This window comes from Benincasa hispida, chromosome 6 (genome assembly GCF_009727055.1).
Source record: "Benincasa hispida cultivar B227 chromosome 6, ASM972705v1, whole genome shotgun sequence".
Classification (NCBI taxonomy): Eukaryota; Viridiplantae; Streptophyta; class Magnoliopsida; order Cucurbitales; family Cucurbitaceae; genus Benincasa; species Benincasa hispida.
Genome location: NC_052354.1, coordinates 32,067,104 through 32,090,431, shown reverse-complemented (window position 1 = coordinate 32,090,431; position 23,328 = coordinate 32,067,104).

Here is a 23,328-nt window from a genome sequence, read left to right as displayed (position 1 = left end):
AAGATCAAGATACATATTTCAATCCATAAATGGGCTGATTATGCTTGCAAACTCTTTGCTCTTGTCCTTATTCAATGAATCCTTTCAGTTGTTGCATGTAAATGGTCTCCTCAAGATTACTATTCAAAAAGGGCTGTCTTGACATCCATTTTCTATATTTCATTGTCATAATTGTTGGGATGGTATCAGCACGCAGCGGAAGCGACGAGGATCGAGAAGCACTCTAATTGATTAATTTTGGCAGAAACAAAAACATGCTTAAACAAAATTTAATGGGTTTCAAGACACACCTTTGAAGAACCGTTGAAATCTTGATTTCCAGTTGCTAATTCCTCCAAATCTTTATGTAGACTACCACAAGATCTTCCCTACTATTCAGTTGGAATCAAAGGGAATTTTGAGAATGCTCACTGTAACAACCCAAATGAAGAACACCTTCTTCTATCCAAATTTACAGAAAAATTCAATCGGTTGCCATCCTCCAAAATCACTCCAATCTCTTCAATATATTGCAGACTATCATGCAAAGAGATTTGTTGCATGGGATGCAACTCATGCTTGGAGTTATTGAAGGTTGAAGATAATGGGTTCTTTGTGAGCTAGTTGAAAATGAAGTTGAAAAATCCATTTTTCCTTTTTGTGTAATTCTATTTCAAAAATCCAATTTTAATTTTAAAATCATAATTGATTTATAAAATCAAAATTTATTAATTTTACAAATTAATTTCATAAATTAATTTTCTAATAAAATTAATAAATAATTATTTAAACAATTTAAATAATTCTAATTAATTTAATATCCAATATTAAATTAATTTTACACAAATCCATCTTCATATATTTAAATCATATTTAAATATATATTCTCCAATTTTGTTTGATCTAATTTGAACGTTTCAAATTAACTTATCACGCTACTCAGAGCTAATCCATTTTTGAGTTAGTAGAGGACCTTGTGGACCTATAGATCATGGGCTCCAACGATCCGAGATTAATCGGCTAAACTCATTAGACCGATCTAACCCCCATTTGGTAACTAATGGGTCACTCCACTAAAGCCCATAGTTGAACTCCCCTCACTGTAGATATATTATGTCCACTCGATAAAACCATGATCAGTAAGTCAACCCTTCACAGGTTCTTTGTAATAACGGCTGGGTCAAATCTCTGTTTTACCCCCAAAATTACCTTTCGTTTCTTAAGTCCCCACTGATCCCCTAATGAACAATTGTTTTGTGATCCAATCAATAAATCTGAGTCCCTCTTGGGCCAATGAGAGGGTGGGGCCCCTTATTCAAGACCCAGAATCAGTATGTTAAGTTGAACTCCTTAACATATAACATTCAATTGGTTAATTAGTTATATTGGTTATATCAAGGGTGTGATCATTGAGTACAAAATTTAGAACTTTCTCAAAATATCTATGGATAATGATAAATTTTGTGTATGGTGTTAAGATATGATCTTTCACAAGATACACACGATCTTACAGAGATTTAGAGAAATTTATAGTAAAATAAATATATCCTATGTGGTGGAGGTTGGTACACGAGACAATTGTTTTTGTTTGTGAAGAAAAATTTTGTGTAGCCATAAAATATCCTTAAAGATTTGAAAGAGTTTCAATTATGAGTTTGTCTATCACACTTTTATGATATAATAGTGGTGCAAAGACTAAGACTAATGATATTAGTAAACACCAATATCTATGATAAGACACATTGAGAGAAAGTATCATGGTAATGACTAAGATGACTTTTAATGACAAATAGTTTAATTTATATAAAAAGACTCTTTAGGCTAAAGTGTATGAAAGTTACCTAGAATGTCTAGGATTATGAGACATGTCTCTTCTTCGCTAGGGAAATTGGGAGATCATGTTAGGTATATAATATGCCCTAGGATACATGACTTATTGGCTTTTCACCAGCTTTAGTGCAAATGAGAGATTGTTGGGATTTGTGCCCTAAAATCTCTTAATTTATTAAAATGTCTAGGATTATGAGACATGTCTCTTCTTCGCTAGGGCAATTAGAAGATCATGTTAGGTATATAGTATGCCCTAGGATACATGACTTATTGGCTTTTCACCAGCTTTAGTGCAAATGAGAGATTGTTGGGATTTGTGCCCTAAAATCTCTTAATTTATTAGTTGATAAATTTAATCATTAATTATGCAATAATAAATTTCATTAACCGAAAAAATCCAAGGTTATTGTATGAAGTCTTGAACATGTATGTAGTTGACATACGGGTGGATCATGTTCAAGAAATAACCTAAAGGACTATAGTATATGGATAAGGTTGGGTGCCTTGTCTTGGTGATACTATGGATACGACGCACTTTGTAATAGTTACAAATGGTTTGATCCAAACCGTTCATGTGGAGACATGTGAGTGAGGGTATCCTATATAAAGAGTTCGCATAAAATCGGACTGCGAAATATTTAATCTCTCTTTGTAAATTCGTTAGTTGATGAGATTAATAGTTCATAGGATGATCATGTGCAATTTGATTTTAATCTTGAGTGATTTATGAACTCCTGTCTGTGAGGTCAGTTCTTTGATTTACATGGGTGAGACTGGCCCAAGTTGTCGATTAAATAAGCCTACCATTTTGGGGACTTGATTAAATGGGGAGCTGGGACATAACTTCACAAGATGGAATTCACTTCTTCTTGCATAAGGTAAGTAGATGAGTAGTTCCTTTAAGTGTTGATTTTGGGTCTTGAACAAGAGGCCCCCTCCTCTCATTGGCCCGAGAGGAACTTAGTTTATGGTTGGATCGTAAAAAAATTGTTCATTAAAAGAACCAGTGATACTTAAGGAAAAGATGTAATTACAGGGGTAAGACGAATGATACCTCTAAAAAAGAACTATAATTCCTAGCTTAATTTAGGCTCATTAGTGGATTCTTAACGTTAATTATCCTATTTTGTAGGTATTGAGTACCGAGGAGGTAGAACCAAGCAATTGGAGTCAAATGAGGTTAATTTGAAGCAATCTGGAGGTGATTTGAGCATCCGAAATTCAAAAGAAAGGACATGACCAAAATACCCTTAACCGAAGCGTTGCAACCCTCGCTTAATGCTCTAACACAACGCTGGCAGAATGCATGGATGCAGGGTAGCGTTGCAATGCTACAACTTTTAACAGAATACCACTAATGCATGCGTGCAAGGCAGCGTCCCGCCAGGGTTGCAACGCCTTTCTGAAGTCTTGGACAAAAAGCATGAGCCCATGCTCACTGCCCATGAGATCATGGAGTCCCTGCAGGGAATGTTCGAACAACTTGCTTCTCAGCTCAGGCATGACGTCTATTCATCTTCAATGCTCGTATGCAAGAAAGGGCATCTGTTCGAGAACATGTTCTCAACATGATGGTCCACTTTAACGTGGCAAAGATGAATGGGTTTGTCATTGATGAGGCCAGTTAGGTTAGCTTCATCCTTGAAACTTTACCTGAAAGTTTCCTACAGTTCCGTAGGAATGCTATTATGAATAGGATTGACTACAACCTGACCACCTTGCTCGATGAGCTACAGACTTTCCAGTCCTTAATGAAAGTCAAGGAATAGAGGGAGAGGCAAATGTTGCCCCATCCTCTAAGAAGTTCTTCAGAGGTTTGACCTCTGAAACTAAGTCTGTGTCTTCTTCATTCGACACCAAAAAGTGGAAGAAGAAGAAAGGTAAAAAAAGGAAAGCTAACCCACCAGCTACTGCCTAGAAGGGCAAGAAGGCCAAGACTGCAAAGGGAATCTATTTCCATTGCAACCAAAAGGGATATTGGAAGAGAAATTTTCCCAAGTACTTAGTAGAAAAAAAGAAGGTCAAGCAAGAAAAATATTGTCACGCTCCCTCCTGAGCTCACCTCTCAAACCCGAAAGGAGGCGTGAGGACAACATATACCACCTTTTTGTGATACCTGCTGCCCATTCTTAAATCTTTTGCTTAGTAAACTTATAGCCAAGAAAAAAAATAAACAGCGCTTGGCTAAACTTATTTATTACAACCAATACAAAGTTTACACACTTCTTAACTCAGCTTAGTAACCACAGGCCCTTAATTACAAAAACTCATAACAACAACTCAAATTTTGAAGTGTGGCAGACCTTGACTTTCGTAGTATCTCGGAACTTCTATCTTTTGCTACCCAGGGAGAAAATATTTTGGAAAACATGAGCTAGGAAGCCCAGTGAGTGACATTTTATAAACAAACTTTTTAATTAAACTATATAAAACTATATAGCAAAGCATTTCGATAAACTTACTAAACGTATAATAAATCATACATCAAACCTGTACCCAAGCTTCCTTGGGGTAGACCAACCCCATACTCCCAGGAAATGAGGTGGAACCATACTCACACCTTCATTTACTAAGGTGGAACCAACTTAACACACTCAGTCTTAGTGTTAATGCGGAACCAACTCAACACATAACACTCGTCCTACGTGCACACAGAGCTCTTGGCTTGGTACTAGATCTAATGGTTTGCTAAAATAGAGTTTCAAATAACTTAAAAATTCAAACTAGAGTTTCAAATAACTCAAAGCATAAAAACGTAATTTCTAAAGCTTTGCTAAAATAGTCACTCACAGTTTTCCAGCAGTGTTTCTCCCCTTTTTCAAATAACTCAAAGCACAAAAACATAATTTCTCGCTTTCTTGTCTCCTTTTGGAATCTCGAGCCAATTCAAACGAACATGAAAATGGGCTTCAGATCAACTCAGGACAATTATGGATGTATAGTAGCCTTCCTCAGCACCAGTTGGGTGCATGGTTGCTTCCCTAGGCCACTTGAACACATGGTCCACCATCTTCAACGCGTGGGCTACCTTCTCAACCCATCTCAGACTCAGTTGAACGCATGGTAGGTCTATTCCAATGCATGCCCTACCCTTAGAACCCTAATTCTCTCCAACACTCCCTCTTTTGAGTTATCTTTGGGAGATTTTGAGTTGTGATGGGAAGTGAGGCTCCCTTGGGGTATTTATAGGGATTCACAAACTGTCCTCATCATTCCCTCATGCTCCAAACACATGTCACCTCCTGCTTGAGGAAACACAAGTGTCTCCTTCATGCTAAAACAACGCAGAGCTTGTGTCACCTCCTACTTGCATGAGATTTTGAGGTGTCTTCACCTAAAGGTGTCCAATGCATGCTACCATTTGGAGTGTCACTTCAACAATTTGCATGCTCCTCATGGTACCTTGGGCATCCACCTCATGCTTTGACACTTAGTCAAATTCACGTCATTTTGCCACTTAACTTCCAAGGTGTCCACCTCCGAGTTAGAAATTTAGTCCAACTAGTGTATTCATAACCTAATTCTTCACCCATCATGCGTTGTTCGAGATAAAATTGGTGTCATTTATTCAATTTAACCTAAGACAAATGAAATTTATAATGCTCAAACAACAACTAAGGCTACCACGTAGTTATAGCGGAAGTAAGAGGTCGATCCACAAGGAACCTCTATTAATTGGCAAGATTTTGACTATTGAGTTCCAAAATGTAACAAATGGGGGCGGGGGGATTGAACTTAGGAAAAAGGCAACAGAAGAAAACAAGATTATTAAGCATTCTAATTCATTAATTTTGGCTTCAAATTCAGCATGCTCATAAACTAAAAAGAGGGTTTCATACTAACCTTTGAAGATCTACTTGAATCTCGAATTCCAACTGCAATTCTCCCTTCCTTTGGTTGTGAACCACCACAAGGTCTTTCTTACTATCCTTTTGGTGCCTTAAATTGAGTTGTGGGACTCAAAATAAGTTTGGATTATGGGAATTTTGATGGAGAAGATGACAGACTTTCTGGTTTATCACAAAGTTGAAGAACAGTCTTCTTTAATATTTTTTCTCAGCAATTCCACAATTGCATGTTACAATTTTCACTCAAAGTTTAAGTATATAATGCATGACTTTCATGCAACTAACAGCCGTACATGAATTCCAGCTCAAGCTTGAGAATTTGAGCTGAAAATGTAATGGATTGGTGACTAACCAACTAGGTGAATAAATAGGAAATTCCCACTTTTCCAATTTTTCTAATTTTTCAAATTTTTATTTCAAGTTTGAAACTTTTCCAAAATTAAAATTAAAAATTAACTTTTCAATTTTAATTCTTTAATTAAAATTGAGTTTTTATTAATTTTACAAAAATTAATTCAATAAGTAATTTTTCTAATATAATTAATAATTAAAAATTAATTAAATAATTTAATTAATTCTAATTAATTTAATATCAAATATCGAATTAATTAATCACCAATTCCACTATCATGAATCCCTATTCATGAATTTAATATTTAAACCATATTTAAATATTAATCGATTCTCCAATTTTATTTAATTCCAAAATTAAACGTGTAATTATATCACATATAATTACTAGTTCCCTTAATTCTAATTTGAACGTTTCAAATCAACTTATCACCCTATTCTAAGGCTAATTCGCTTGTGAGCTAGTAAGAGACCTAATGGACCTACAAATCATGGGTTCCAACGATCCAAGATTAATCGGCTATACTCTTTACACCGAATTAACCTCTATTCGTTAACTCTAGGTCACTCCACTAAAGCCCAGAGTTTCATTCCCCTCACTGTAGATATATTGTGTCCACTTAATATAACCATGATTAGTAAGTTAACCCTTCACAGGTTGTTCGTAATAACAAGTACGTCAAATGGTTGTTTTACCCTCGAGATTACCTCTTGTTCTTTAAGTTCTATTGATCCTCTAATGAACAATTGGTTTGTGATCCGATCTTCAAACCAAGTCCTCTCGGGCCAATGAGAGGGTAAGGCCTCTTGTTCAAGACTCGGAGTCAGCACTTAAGGGAACAACCTCTTCTACTATCCCTGAAAGCGGGTAGGAGTGAATTCCATCTTGCACCCTATGTCCCCAACTATCTACCCAATCTTACCCCTAAAATGGGAGTCTTATTGAGCCGAAGTTGTTGAGCCAACCCCTACCCATTCAAATCTAAAGATAATCCCGAATAAACAAGAGTTCATAGTTAGCTCAGGATTCAAGTTAAGTTACCTAGGTCATTGTCATGAAATAGTCAATCTTAAATAGTAAACAACGTTATAAAGTAAGAGTGACTTATTTCGTAGTCTGATCTTGTGCAAACTCATTGCACAGGACGCTCCCACTCCTCATGTCATCATATGTACGAATAAGAATCACTTTGTCTGTAGCACTTTACAACTCCTTGTAACAACTACAGAGTGGGCCGCATCCGATAGTGTTACCAAAATAAGGCACCCAACCTTATTCATATACTATAGACGATTTTGACTATTTACTCGAACCTGATCCACTCTTATGTCTCTACATAAACTTCAAGTACTCATGTAATAGTCATGGATCTTTTAGTTTATTGGATTTATTTCTAAAACGAAATAAGTAATTCATATATTCAATAATGACTTTATTGAATTTTAAAAAAAATAAGTTTATTGTTTAAAAACCATGAGTTTTAGAACATAAAACCCAACAGGGATTGTTTTAAACAAACTAAGTCCAATCAAAGTAAAAGCAATTGTAACAAAATCTTTCTCTCTATTTTTAGTAAAGAATTGATAGAGAGAGATTATTGAATAATCTTTATTAATTAGGTTAATTCTATCATTGATCTTGAACAAATACATAAAAATTCAACTTCCCATAATCCAATAGGGTAAAAAACCTAAAGACCCAATTAGCTAATTAATATGTACCATACCAATTAGCTCTAATCTAAGTCAAAAACACTAAATTAAGAAATTCAAGAATTAATTTCGGAAAGAAAGTCCTAATTAAAACAAGAAATCTTAATTTTTGCAACCTATCTTACTATTATGCAATAGTGCCGAGCAAGATTTGCATACAAGAAATTAATAGAATCAAGGCGTCAACTATTTTCCATTCATTTCTATTCAAATACAAAACAAGAACATTCAAGAATGTAGAAAATTCAAGAAAATATACAAAAAAATCTCAAGAAATTCAACCTAGACTAAAGATTTCCCAAGAATTTATTTACCCAGCCATAAATTGGAGAAGTTTTGAAGGAATCCATTGAAGAATTGATGAAATACATGAAGAAATTCACAAAAAGACTTGAACTGAAATTTCTCTCTCTAAAAAAATTGAAAATTTGTCCATATTGCTGAAATCTAGAAAAGCTTAAGCTTTTAATTGATGAGGGTCGTAGCGTTGCGACTAGAGATGTCCATGGGGCGGCGCAGGGACAGGGACGGGGAAGCCCTCCCTATCCCCATCCCCGTTCCCGCCCCCCATTCCATTCCCCGTCCCTGTGAATTTCCCCGTGGGGATTTCACAGGGATCGGGTTCCCCGCAGGAAAAATTTCCCTGCCATCATTTTTTTCTAACAATTTTTTTATTTCAATTAAATATATATTTTTAATAATTCCTTAAACATATCAATACAACTTTCATGTAAATAAAATATTATCAATTTTTGTAATAAAAACAATAATACACATTCAGTTTAAAAAGATATAATTAAAATGTTAAATTCTCATAATTTTTATAAATTAAAATTCAACAATTAGAACATCTTATTTTAAATATTGTAACATCTAAGAAATTAAAATAATAAAGTCTTAAACTTAAATAATTAAAACCTCTATAATTATCCTAACAAAGTCTACGATATTAATATATATATAATCTATAAACAAAAGTCGGGGCGGGGTCGTGGTCGGGGTTGGGGAATATATCCCTGTCCCCGGCCCTGAATTGCAAACAGGGAAAAAATCCCCTCTCCTTCCCCTATTCCCCGCCCTATTTCCCTATTCCCTGACCCCATGGGTTTTTTGGACATCTCTAGTTACGACCCTAGCTCGATGTTGACTCCAACACTCAATTGTGCAAGGTATCACAATCGCACTTTTCGAAACTTCACTTAGCAATTGTGCGGCACTTGTTCCCACTCACGAACAAGTCAGCCAATCCGAATACAAACAGCCAATGGCACATCGGGTGCCTCTCGTAACCTCCACTCCCATTTTAGAGAAAACGGTTTTAGAAAATGGGTTTGGAGAAAAAGTTTTCGCAAATAGTTTGATTGTAAGAATATAGAAGAGAAAGATTGTAGTAGGCTAGAAAGCAATAAGCAACAACAATAGCTCTATAACATACTACTCCGGGTATGGAAAAATAATGGTTAGTCTTATCCTCATACAGTGCATTCTGAACAAAAACACATCCGCTACCCTTGCATATGGAAATGGGCGAGCGGTCTCTCACTAAGAAAAGTACATATAAACCTAACTACCTAGCAAAAGAAAATACATAGGATGAAAGCATAGTAAAAAGAGGTGGAGACGGTCATATGGCCATGGACAACACGCCCTGGATAAGCATGACCGTGACATTCTCCCCTACTCAATTGGTTGACGTCCCCGTCAACCGACTCTGCTCGAACTCAACATATTATTGAGCAGCTGCCTTTGAGGCCTTCCATGCGTTCCCAACGAACTTCTCTGTCTTGGAGGCTTCTCCACTTCTCTAGAAACTCTTCCCAGCCTGGTCCTGGTCCTTCCGCTCTGTCGCTCCTTCCAGCAAGTCTCTCATTGGCTTCTTCTCTTGCCATTCTCTTCGTTGTGGCTTGTGGACAGGTCACCACCCTACATCTCTCTTCGGCATGGTTGGAATGATATGGTTTCAGTCTACTTACGTGGATGACAGGATGAATCTCCATCCACGATAGTAAATACAAGCCCGATAAGAGGTTTTCCCAACCTTTTCGATGACTTCCACCGGTCGTTTAAAGTTGCTCACGAGGTGATGTTCTCTTAGCCCTCGACTTTGAAACTGTCCCAGGCACAAATTCATCGAACCCAGTCTCCTGGTAGGAACTCTCGGTGTCTAGGCTTTCTTCTTCTCCTTCTTCTCCTCTTTGGAGTTGGGGACTTGTGTAAACTGTCCGACTTAACAACATGACACTGCTCCAAGACACGCATAATGTCTTGGGGGGCCTTCTCTTCCATGGTTTTGACTGACTCATAGGTAACGTCCTTCTCCAACTGGAGAGCCGAGATCATCCTTATCCCCTTCGGTCGTTTGATCTCAGCATTCACAACGGTGGGCGTAGACCCAGTGATCACTAAACACTTAGTGAGGGGTATCGGTATTACCTTGTGCTCAATCAAGAATTCATTCCCAACCACACATCAAGTCATCCATCTTAACAATCACGAAATCGGCAGGGCCACTCAGTCCCCCGGCTTTACGACCCTTGTACTCTTTGCCATTCTTGTAATCGGCAAGGCCTCAGAGTTCACTACTTTCATTTTACCTGCGCCTCCTTCCCAATGGAGATTAAGCCATCTGGCTTCTGTTTCAGACATAAAATTGTGGGTGGCCCTCGAATTGACCATGGTACTTTTGGTCGATTTATGGTTGACCCAAGCATCAACATACAATAGTCCGCCTCCATGGGATCCTTTTTCTTCCCCTACATCCTTTTGAAGGGCAGCTAAATATCTCAGGGCCCCAACCCATGGGGTTCTATCTTCCTCTGCTTGCACATTATCGTCTTCTACCTGAACAGCTTTTCCTTTCTAGTCCAAAGCTAATGAGGCTTGGAAATCATTAAAGGCGGCTCGTTCTGGACATTCGCTCGCCTTGTGTGGACCCTTGCATATATAACAGGATAAGGGCCGATAAAAATTCTTCTGATTCTGCCCCTGCCACGTATTTCCAGTCGTCTACTGAGGAGGTCTACTATCCCCATTGTTGACTTTATCTCCAGTCGTCTTCTGATTCTGCCCCTGCCACGTATTTCCAGTCTTATCCCCATATAGTGCATTTTGAACAAAAACACATCCGCTACCCTTGCAATAGGAAATGGGCGAGCGGTCACTCACTAAGAAAAGTACATATAAACCTAACCACCTAGCAAAAGGAAATACATAGGATGAAAGCATAGTAAAAAGAAGTGGGGGTGGTCATGCGGCCATGGACAACACACCCTAGACAAGCATGACCGTGACATAAGGCGCGCGCATTTTACTTTTTTTCGTCAACTTCCAGAGCATTGCAATGTTGGGTATGGAGTTGCGACGCTGCCCTGTTTTTCCAACTACTGTCTTCCAGCGTCAGGCAAACATTGGACTAGTTTTATTCAGAGCATTGCGTCGCTTTGAGAGTTGAGGTGTGCAGATTTGGTTCATTTGAGGGGTTGAATGGTAATTTTCCATTGCCTATTCTCCATAGTTGATTCTTTTGTCTAATTTGACTCCATTTAGTTTCAAACTTCTCGTAACCGCTCCAAAAGTGTCAAGATTGCATTTTACCTACAAAATGGACATTTTAAGCAAACAAATAACATAGAATTGAGGGAATTAACATAGAGAATATAGCACTTTTCAAGACCTATCAAAATACACCCAACTTAGCTCTCGGCCATCCCGAGCAAGTTAAAAACTAGAAATATGCATTCATTCAAGAAAAATATGAATTTGTTTATTGTTTATTAAAACTATTCAAACTTTCGTTCACTTATTCAAATTGTTAATATGCTCAATTGACTTGCACAAAAATTTGATTCTCGACTCTTTTCCCAGCAATCAAGGAAGTAATAATACGAACATCTATTTAGAAATTTAAAATTTTGCTAATAAAAAGTTGAAACTTATTTTTGAAGAGAAAATGTTTTTTCTTGCAAAGTCATAAAAGAAAAGACTACAAAGTTTTAGTTTATTTAAAGACCAAAACTAGTGGAAAGGTTATATCTAACTCTCAATTCCTCTTCAACCCACACTGGCTCAGTTATGGTCTAAGATATGCCTAAATTGCATTGGAGAAAGGCAAATCTAAGACAAGGGTGTCTTTTTAAAAACCCACGCACACAAAACTTAATTGCCATTTCTTTCATACTAACACCACTAGGAACCTATCACTCTTTTCTCGTGGGCTCTAACAAGACACTTAGTCGCAGGGTCCGGGGAAAGAATAGGAAAGGTGATTTCACTTCATCTCTATCTATACACACACGTTAGTGAAAGTTATGTTATTTTGCAAGCTTGCTTAGTTAACCTTTTTTTATGCTAGCAATTTTTTCTTTTCTTCCCCCCCTTTTTAGAAGGCCCTATTTTATCCTCTTTGTCTAGACTTACTATTCTAACAAGATGGTTGTTCTTAGACCAAAAGTTGTCCTATCGGGGTAACAAAGAAAATCAAGTAGAAATGACATTTCTAAAAGTTTTAAGATTCTAAATAAATCTAAATGATAAATATCCGATTTTTTATGAAGTTAAAAGGAAAATAACTTTTTTTTTGAAAAAATGGTTTCAAAATTTTTTTAAAAATTTAAAAGGTCTTAAATTTTGTTTGTATCTTTACTAAAGACTGCGTCATCAAAATTTCATTGATAAGAATGAAATGATTGTGTAAAAATCAGATGATGCATAAAACAAAATGGATGTGATTCTTTTATTGTGTGTTCATGCATTCAATCCTTCATAGAAAAATGAGTAAAAAAAACATTTTAAGAATCCAGAAATCATGGAGTATTCACAAAGAATATGAAAAATCACTCTTGATATGGATAACATATTTCATTAGGAAGTAAAAAATTTTCAATTTCATCAAAGCAATTATCAAGATATTAAAGCCACAAATCTTATCATGATATTAAAATATCAAAATGATAAAATCTAAATCAAACCCAAGCTCAGATGCTCAAGGGTTCCAGACATGCATTGATATCATCAATATATAGCAAAAAATTAAGTAGGGCTCATTTTTTTATATCTAAAAAATTTAATCAAAGAATGTCAAAAACATGCAATGTTTCCCACCCCCAACTTAAAAATTGAACATTGTCCTCAATGTTTAAAATATGCATATATGTTCAAGAATAAAAAGTAAGGGATGTAGAGAGAAACTTCACTGATTTTTGTGGTTGCTTATTCTTTTGCTTATGAGAGAATTTCTTGTTTTCATTTTGTTTTTCTTTTTCCTTCTTGAGATAACCTACAAGAAAAGAAGAATCAATTGTTCATATTACTTTAAATGTTAAAATAAGAAAGAAAGAAAAAATGGAAAATAAAAGGAGAAAAAATGAAAAATGAAAGAAAAAGAAAATTTGTCCTGTTGTTGCAAATTTTTAGCGCTGCTTGGTCGACGTTGGTGAAGAGGAGGATCACATGTATGAGGAGTTAGTCAAACACAAGTCCAATTGAACTTGGTTTACATGTCCTTCATTGTAGATTAAGTCTGTGCCCGTTCATCTTGAAAAATTTTCCTATTTCAAGACTTTTGATTTCAACTGCACCATAAGAGAAAATATTAGTAATTTCAAAAGGACCTAACCATTTGGATTTAAGTTTTCTAGGCATCAATTGTAATTTAGAATTGTAAAACAATACTTTTTGTCCTATTTAAGGTCCTTTCTTATCAAACCTTTGTCATGAAAATTTTTGGTTCTCTTTATAAATCTTTGAGTTTTCATAAGCATTACGTCTAGTTTTTCTAATTGTTGCAATTCTAGAAGTCTATTCTCTCCAGCTTGAGCTAGATTCAAATTACATTGTTTTATTGCTCAACCTTGTATTCAACCTCTACAGGTAGATGACATGCTTTTCCATATACAATTTTGTACCGGGTTGTTCCTATAGGTGTCATAAAAGCGATTCTATAAGCCCAAAGAAGATCATTAGGATGGGAGCTCCAATATTTTTCTTTTCAATTTGACCGTCTTTTCTAGAATGCTTTTCACTTCTTGATTGGAAATTTACGCTTGGCCATTTGTTTGGGGTGATACGGGGTTACTACATGGTGGTGCATTCCATTTCCTCAATAATGCTTCTATTATATATTACAAAAGTGTGTTCCTTGATTGCTTTTAATGGCCATAGGAATTCAAAATCTACAAAAGATGTTATCTGAGAAATTTTGAAACAATGGAAGAATCATTTGTTCTAGTGGGGATTGCCTCAACCCACTTGGAAACGTAATCTATTGCAAGAAAAATGTACAGATAGCCAAACGAAGAAGGGAATTGACCCATAAAATCTAAGCCCCAAACATCAAATATCTCATATATAAGAATGGAATAAAGTGCCATTTCGTTTCTTTTTAACAAAGATCAAAATTTTTTACATTTATAACAAGATTTTCAATATGCATAAGAGTCAGCAAACAAAGAATTCCAAAATAATCCTGAGCCTAAAATTTTTCTAGCAGTTTGTTTTGGACTAAAATGACCTCCACGTGCGTGCCCGTGACAAAATGACAAAATAGACTCAAACTCTTCATTGGGACATCTCCTAATTATTTGATCTGAAAAAATATCCATAAAATAGGAGGATCCCATACAAAATATTTAGAGTCACTTTTGAGTTTAGACTTTCTAGATGAAGACATGTTAAGGGAAACTTACCGGTCACAAAGTAATTTACCGTGTCGGTGTACCACGGTGGGTAAGTAGATACATTGAAAAGGTGTTCATTAGGAAAGTATTCTCTAATTGGAATTGACTCCTCTTCTTGCACGATTCGGCTTAGGTGGTCGGCTATTGAATTCTCTAATCATTTTCTGTCTTTGGTGATCAAGTTGAGCACTTGCAAAAGTAAGACCCATCTTAGAGTTCGGGTTTTGATTCTTTTTTCATCATAAGGTACCTAAGAGCGGTGTGGTTAGTGTAAACAATGATTGGAAAATCAAGAATGAAGATCTAAATTTATTTAAAGCAAAAATAATGGAAAGAAATTCCTTTTCTGTGGTGGAATAATTGATTTGAGATGAGTTGAGAGTCCTCGATGCAAAACAGATCACATGGCACTTCTTGTCAACTCTCTATCCCAATACCGCCCCAACTGCTAGGTTGCTAGCGTTGCACATGATCTCAAAAGGCAAGTCCCATTGGGGTGGTTGGAGGATTGGAGTTGAAGTCAACTTTTCTTTAAGATGATGATTGGTTCTGACTCTCATATTGCCTTTGAGATCCCCATATGAAATTAGGATGATCTCTCCATCCTTGGTTATAAGTTTGCCTGTGGTGGTCGTATTTCCTTTGAAATCCTCCAATGACATTTACTTGGGTTTGTGGGAAAGCCTCAGAAGTATGTTTGGTTACTCCACACGCTCCACATGTTTTGACTTGAGGAAGCCCTCTTTGAGCTACTTGAGTAAAAAGAGAAACGAGGTTACATACTTGTGATCTTAGCTCACTTACTTCACTGGATTGAGCAACATTGTGATCGAGAGTCCTTGTCCCAAAATTCTGAGAGCTTTTAGCCATAATAGATATGAGTTGACTTGCTTCTGTGGACATCTTGTCAGCTAGAGCTCCTCCGACGGCAGCATCAATGTTGCTCTTCTTAGATGGAAGCAAACCTGAATAAAAGTATTGGATTAGATACTGTTCAGATATTTGGTGATGTGGAAATGAAGCACACAACTATTTGTATATTTTCCAGTATTCGTAAAGAGATGCTCCTACACTTTGCTTAATCCCGTATATTTCTTTTCTTATATTATGAGCTTTAGATGCTGGAAAAAACTTTTCTAAAAAATTCTTTTTTAAACCGCTCCAAGTGGTATTGGAACCTGCCAGTAGGTAATATAGCTAATCTTTGGCCACATCAAGGATAAGGGAAAGGCCCTAAGATTGAGTTGCTCTTGTGTGTGTGGACACATTCCATCATATACTAGATGGAACTCCTTCATATGTTTATGTGGTTCTTCGTCGAGTTGTCCTTTAAATGTGGGTAGGAGATGTACAAGCCCCAGTTTGAGTTCAAACAGGATGGTCGTCTTCAAATATATGATGCACAATGATTAGTCTGGCTCTGCTAGTTCTCGCAAGGTTTTCTCCCTTGCTTCTCTCATGTTGTTTGGTTAAGTAGGTTCTTCTTCTTCTTATCTTAACTTTTCAAGTTCTTCTTGTTCTCTTTTTATTCTTTCCCTTCGTAATCTCCTCTCCTCAAGGGGTTTATATCTACAATCAAATCATAAAGTACATTTTGAGATGAGCGGGTCATGCACAAAAGGAAGGGGAGGGGGATTTTTTGTTTTAAAGAAACTAAGTTCAATAAAAGTAAAAGCAATTGTAACAAAAAATTTCTCTTTTTTTAAGTAAAGAATTGATAGAGAGAGATTCTTAGGAAATCTTTATTTACTAGGTTAATTCTATCATTGATCTTCAACAAATACATAAAAATTCAACATCTCATAATCTAATAGGGTAAAACCCTAAAGACCCGATTAGCTAATTAACATGTACCATACCAATTAGCTCTAATCTAAGTAAAAAACACTTCAATTCAGCAAATTCATGTTCTTTTCATAGCTTACTTTAGAAACTAGAGTTCTCATGATTATGACATTCAAGAAACACATTAGAGTAAATTTTAAGAACGATTGTTTGAATGCTCTAAATTAAGAAATTCAAGAATTAATTTCGGAAAAAAAGTCCTAATTAAAACAAGAAATTTTAATTTTTGCAACCTATCTTACTATTATGCAACAGTGCCAAGTAAGAATTGCATATAAGAAATTAATAGAATCAAGGCGTCAACTATTTTCCATTAATTTCTATTTAAATACAACACAAGAACATTCAAGAATGCAGAAAATTCAAGAAAATACACAAAATATCTTAAGAAATTCAACCTAGACAAGAGATTTTCCAAGAAGTTTACTTACCTAGCCATAAATTGGAAGAAGTCTTGAAGGAATCCATTAAAGAATTGATGAAATACATGAAGAAATTCACAAAAAGACTTGTGAATTTACATGAAATCTCTCAAGACCAAAATAATTTCGTGGATTTTCTCTCTAGCTCGCCGCTAACTCCAATGCCCGGTTACGCAAGGCGCGTGTGCATTTTATTTTTTCCATCAACTTCCGGAGCGTTGCAATGCTAGGTATAGCATTACAACGCTACCTTGTTTTTACAGCTACTGTCTTTCAGCGTCAGGAAAGCGTTGGACTTAGTTTTGTTGGGAGCGTTGCGACGCTCTGACAAGACTGAAACTTATGTCGTTAATAAGCCCCAGACTTGGTCAAAAGAAAATTTTTAAATACCGAACTACTCCTATAACTACTAAAATGTAGCAACAATGGTAAGTCTGTGTCGATCTGCAGGGAAGCGCAATTTGTTTCTTTAAGCCAATCTCTAACTAGAGCAGTAAATTGGAGTTTTTTATGGAAGAGAAAAATGTGAGAAATTGAAATAAAAGGGTAAATCTAATCTAGGATAAGGGTCTATCTAATTTTTAGAGCGAGAGTTTCCTATGCAATTTCTATCATAGAAATCAATAATTAAACAAACATTCTATTATATGCATGCACGACTGTTAAATCAATTGGACTTAACTAATCTTTACGAAGGTCGACAATCAATTAAATCCAAATCAATCAAGCCTAATTATTAATTAAGGTCGGAAATATCATATCCTAATTAAACTATGTGCTGAGAGTAGAGATAATAGCTCTTTTTGAAAGCTATCAAACACCCCCAACTTAATTATTGCTCGTCCCGAGCAAGGTAAAAGCACACAATCAAATATATGTTAGCTCTAGTTGCAAAGTTGCTGGTCCAGTCTCAACAGTCAGTTAGAATAAAGTTTGTAATCAAGAATGAAATTAAATTACAACCAATCAATGAAGCACAATTTTAAGAATGATTCTTAATCTATTCATGTATGAGTGCACTTAGAGTCTTGCTAGTTAAGCTTGCACAGCCCGAAAAAGTTTTATAAGGTCCTCATCCTGTTATCCCTCTACTCTGGCTCGGTTATCGACCTTGGACATACCAAACTTGCAAAAAAGATAGCAACATTAAAATAAGAGTGCCTTAACACACACACAACATAAATGACATTTATTTTACCTAAAGGCTAGCTTTCACACCCCACCGTCAGGAACTTATCCACTCTTTTCTTGCGGGGCCCTAACTAGGCACGGTGGAGGTAGCTCTTTTCACCTCTATCCATGCACACACACTAACTTTTTGTAGGCAAGCTAGCTATTGCCTGATTTTTTATTTTTATTTATTTATTTATTTTTAAGAATTGCAATGAATTTGCTTTTCTTTCTTTTTCTTTTTTTTAATACACAATAGGGTCTATTTTATCCACTTTGTCTAGTTTTGCTCTAAAATAAGTAAGATTACTCCTAAGTCAAAGGTGTGCCTTTTGGGATAACAATAGAAATACAAACTAGATAACTCAATTCTAAGCATGCAAGACTTTAATTTTGCAAAATAATAACTTAAAGATGCATGATAGAAAAGAAAAATGTTTAAAATTAGGCTAACAATTATGATCATGTTTTTCTAAAGTTCTTTCATGCAAATTTTATCTCAGGAAGAGTGCATCGTAACCATCATAACAACAACAGAGCAAACAAAACAATCAAAGCACAGAAAGCGTAGTCTGAGCACAATGCTCAAGGACCCCAAGCTAAAATATATTACCCAACGGATACCCCACCCCCAACTTAAAATAATACATTGTCCCCAATGTATCTCAAGTATAGCTAAAAAAGAAAAAGTAACAAGGGAACAGAAAACGTCCCCTAAAAATATTGTCATGCATGGGATGGTGGTGGTAGTAGGGCTCGCCTCTAAAAAATATGCTCTTCTCTTCTAGGTTGTCCCTACAAAAAAAAAAAATCAAACAAAAAGAAAGCTAATCTATTAAACAAATAACGAAAGCAGTAAATTTTTATCACTTGGCTCCCTCCAGGAACGGCAAATTTTTTAACGTCGATTGCTCGACATGATCTGTCTCCTATCAAGACATAAATAAATTCTTGTATTTCTCTAGTCCCTTCTTGGATGAGTCGATATAGCCCGGTAAGAAAATAACGGTTCTCATCTTTTAAAAATAACCAGACAGTTCGAATTTGGTATTTTTCATATTAGTCAAAAAGGTAAAAAGAAAGAATCAAAAGACTCGAATGACCCAAAAGAGTCAAAATAAAGAAAAGACTCAACGGACTTTTAAGAACAAGAAGAACAAAACCAAAAAATATATGATATACCAGACGACAAAATAAGACGAGGTTTTTCAACCTCTAGCTCTATCACCATGAAATCGACGGTTTTAAGCTCAAATTCTTCATAGTCTTCAAAAATTGGATCTAGACATGGCATACTATCTTCCAACTCATCCTCAATGTCGACATAGGTTACCTCATGGTTGCACGCCTCAGTATTTCCATAAGATATGAGTAGTAGGGATTTGCATCCTCTCTTAATTGAATCAGATGATTGAGTGACTGAGTCTCTCAAACTTTGAAGGTCAATTCCAACCTCAGTCTGAAAACTAACGTTCTCTGGCTGGAGGTTACGGTTCTCCTACTCAAAAAATAGATTGTTAATAGCAAGGTGTCTAATCACATCTTCTAGTGACATACCTGAGTCGCAGTGTGAGCTTGCACCAATACGTCAGATGTGGCAAGGTGTAGATCATAATGGCACTGGCCCCATCTTAGGTTTCCATGGCCATAGGACTCCTCTCATATAGGCCAATGGAAATCGTCATCCATATAATTAGGGTACCTTCCTATGGAGTAGTCTCGTAAATAGGGCTCCACTGTAGATTTGGACATGTTTGCTCAGGGTGATCAATCCTACATGCTTGCACCTGTTGTGGTTTACTACAACCAATTGACTAACCAAAGAAGTTAACTCAGCAAGTTGACCTCAAAGGTCACAAACTTCGTCACTAGGTCAAGATGCAACACTCGACCATCCCCATCCTTGTTGATGATATCCTGCCATGCTTAGAATACTGACACAAAAAGAAAAACAAATCAAAAGCAAAAGAATGCTTTAACTAAAAATTTAACTAATGAAATGTAATGGTGTCCCCGGCAACGGCACCATTTTGACAGGACCTAGACTTATGCCATTAATAAACCCCAAACTTGGTCAAAATAAAATTTGTAAATACTAAACTACTCCTATAACTACTAAAACATCGCAACAGTGGTAAGTTTGAGTTGATCTGCAGGGAAGCGCATTTTGTTTCATTAAGCCAATTTTCTAACTACAGCGGTAAATTGGAGTTTTTTGTGGAAGAGAAAAATGCGAGAAATTGAAATAAAAAGGTAAATCTAATCTAGGATAAGGGCCTATCTAATTTCTAGAGCAAGAGAGAGTTTCCTATGCAATTTCTATCATGGAAATCAATAATTAAACAAACATTCTATTCTATGCATACACGACTGCTAAATCAATTGGACTTAACTAATCTCAACAAAGGTCGACAATCAATTAAATCAAAATCAATCAAGCTTCCTAATTATTAACTAAGGTCGGAAAGACCATACCCTAATTAAACTATATGTTCTTAATTCTACTAGGTTCTTAGTGATCATATAGAATTAAAAATCACATGCATTAAGAATGAGGATTCAATCGCATCGAATAAATGTAAGGAAAAGCCATATTCAATTAATCAAATTATTCTTCGAATCTAAATTAAACATGCATTACCAAGATTCAAGGTCAGCCTATAAATCTAAGCACTCACATTTAATCTTTTGCTACAGGGGTAAATTCAAGCATAGACATACACAAGGAAATGCGCGAGCTCGAAATTAACTAATGGAGACATGCAATTATGATAGGATCGTCAATCCAACACACAAATGCAAATCTTATTACACCAAGATTCAAAGAAAACATAGAATTGAAGAACTTCAAATTTAATCATAGAAATCTCAAGAAATTAAACATAGGGCTCTTGCTCAAAGGAATTAGATAGAAATTACCTTTTAATTCATAAATAAATTTGAAATAAACATCTAATCCATTGATCAAAATAAAAGGAAAAACTGACCTAAAGATACTAAAAATTGAAGGGAAAAGAAAAAGAATGAAGATCAACCTCGGCCTCCATCAATTCAGCCTAAAAATTCATCATCTTTTGACCTAAAGACGAAGAGAGGTATTTATAGAAATCGACGTAACGTTGCAACACTTTCCCCAAAAATCAAGCCACGAACGTCAAGGAAGCCTTGCAACTGTGGCATTGTGTAAACTTCACAGCGTCAAAACGCTAGGGGTAGCATTGCAACGCTACTCTGCACACCAACATTCTATCTTTTGGCGTCAGGTGAGCGTTGGACTTAGACATAGGATGAGCATTGCGACGCTGAAGCAAGGGAATTTTGGTCTTTTTTACTCCTTTTGAAGCCTGGATGCTCAATTCACCTCCAAATTGCTTCAAATTAACCCCATTCCTCACCACATCGCCAATTCTACCTCATGATTTCTTGGTACCTAAAAAATAACACAAATAAACACATAAAATCCAATAACAATCCCGAAATAAACTAGAAATAATAACTCTTTTTGAGAGTTATCATGCTCCGAGTGTTGCTTGAGGCGTGCAGATTTGGTTCATTTGAGGGGTAGAATGGTAATTTGACATTGTCTCTTTTTCTTAATTGATTTTTTTGTCTAATTTGACTCCATTTAGCTCCAAACTTCTCTATGGCTCCAAAAGTGTTGGGATTGGATTTTCCCTACAAAATGGACATTTTAAGCAAACAAATAACATAGAATTGAGGGATTAACATAGAGAATATAGCTCTTTTCAAGACCTATCATGCGTCCAAATGTGTCCATTTCCTAATTCATGCATCTAACCACTCTATTTTCCACACCCTAGGCATCCAACATGCCCCTACTAGGGTGTGTGTCCAACGAGCTTTCCAACACTTGGTAAAATTCTTACCACTAAACAAACCATGCGTTCCACTTTTTTCTCCCAACTTTTTCATGCCTAATTTCACCACTTATATGTTCTCCTAAATCTCTCAACTCCCTCTAAAGCATAGTCTAAACACTTAGTCATATTTCCATTTCTCTAGTGGCTATGTGTCCAACTCTCATTTCCAACACTTAGCCAAATTCCCAACTTGAGCATGCCATGTGTTCACCATCCTTATACTTTGCGCCAACCCTATTTCCTCACTTTGATTGTGCAAAGTTCAACGCATGGTTTTCCAACACTTAGCCAATTCTTGCCCCTATGGACTAAACTATGCATCCAACTCCTACCTCTAACACTTAGCCATCAAACCATGCTATGAGTTCAAACTTCCCCTCTCAACGTTCAAACGCATGGCTCCATTTTCTCCAAAGTGTTTAGGCACATTTATCTCTCTTAAATGCTCAACTATGCTTCCAACCTTCCTTTCAAATACCGAGCTAAATTTTGCCCCTTTTAGGCCAACTCATGCTCTTAAGCTTTTCTAGGCCGAAAGCATAGTTTGAACACTTAGCTAAAATGCTGACTTCAACCTACTATGCTTCCAACTCTTGGATCCTAACCTTTTCCTCCCAATACTTGACCAAACTTTTCTTCTCCTCTTCTCTTTTAGACCAACGCATGCTTCACTCCTAACCATATAGTCCCAACACTTAGAAATTTTTCTAAGTGCCAATGCTTCCTCCAAAGCATGGTTCAGACACTTAGCCAAAATTTTACCCTCCAAATTTCCAGCTTGGACTCCCATCAAGTACTCATAACTTCAAGGCACAGTTTAGTGACTTAGCCAAAATTTTTCCTACCAAGGCTTTAATTTTAAGATCTTCCCTCAACCGAAGGAATCTTATGGAGGCTCGAGTGTTACAAATATGATTTACTTGTTTTGGAGACTTGTTTAGTATAGAATGAAGATTCAACCTGAATAATAGATTCAGGTGCCACTAACCATGTTTGTTCTTTATTTCAGAGAATTAGTTCTTGATAGCAACTAGAGGCTAGGGAGATGACGATGCGTGCAGGAGCTGGGCATGTCGTCTCATCTAGGGTAGTGAGAGGATTTCGGCTTACTTTACAAAAAAAAGTTATATTTTGTTGGACAATATTGTTGAGGAAGATGCCCTAAAGTCTTGTGTCTTGTAGTTTGTAAACAGTTTGTACAAATGCTTGTGTTGTATAGTATATGATATTTTACTTCACATCTTGATTTTGCTCAATTGTTTGTTTTATTTTCTTTACCAAAAACCAATAAACTTAAATCCCTGATTATCAGTATGTAACTTAAGCATGTACGTGGTGACATACAAGTGGATCATGTCTTGAGTGATAACCAAAATGGTCTGTAGTATATGGATATAGGAGGGAAACTTTATCCTGGTAATGCTACGAATGCGGCCCACTTTGTGGAATGGTCACAAGTGTTGTGACTTGTCACAGATGGTCTGATCCTGATCATTTGTGTAAGGGACATGCGACCAGGGGTGTCCTATACAAAGAGTTTGTATAAGACCTAACCACGAAATGTTAACCTCTCATTATATAACATCGTTCATGACAAATACTTCACTTCACTATG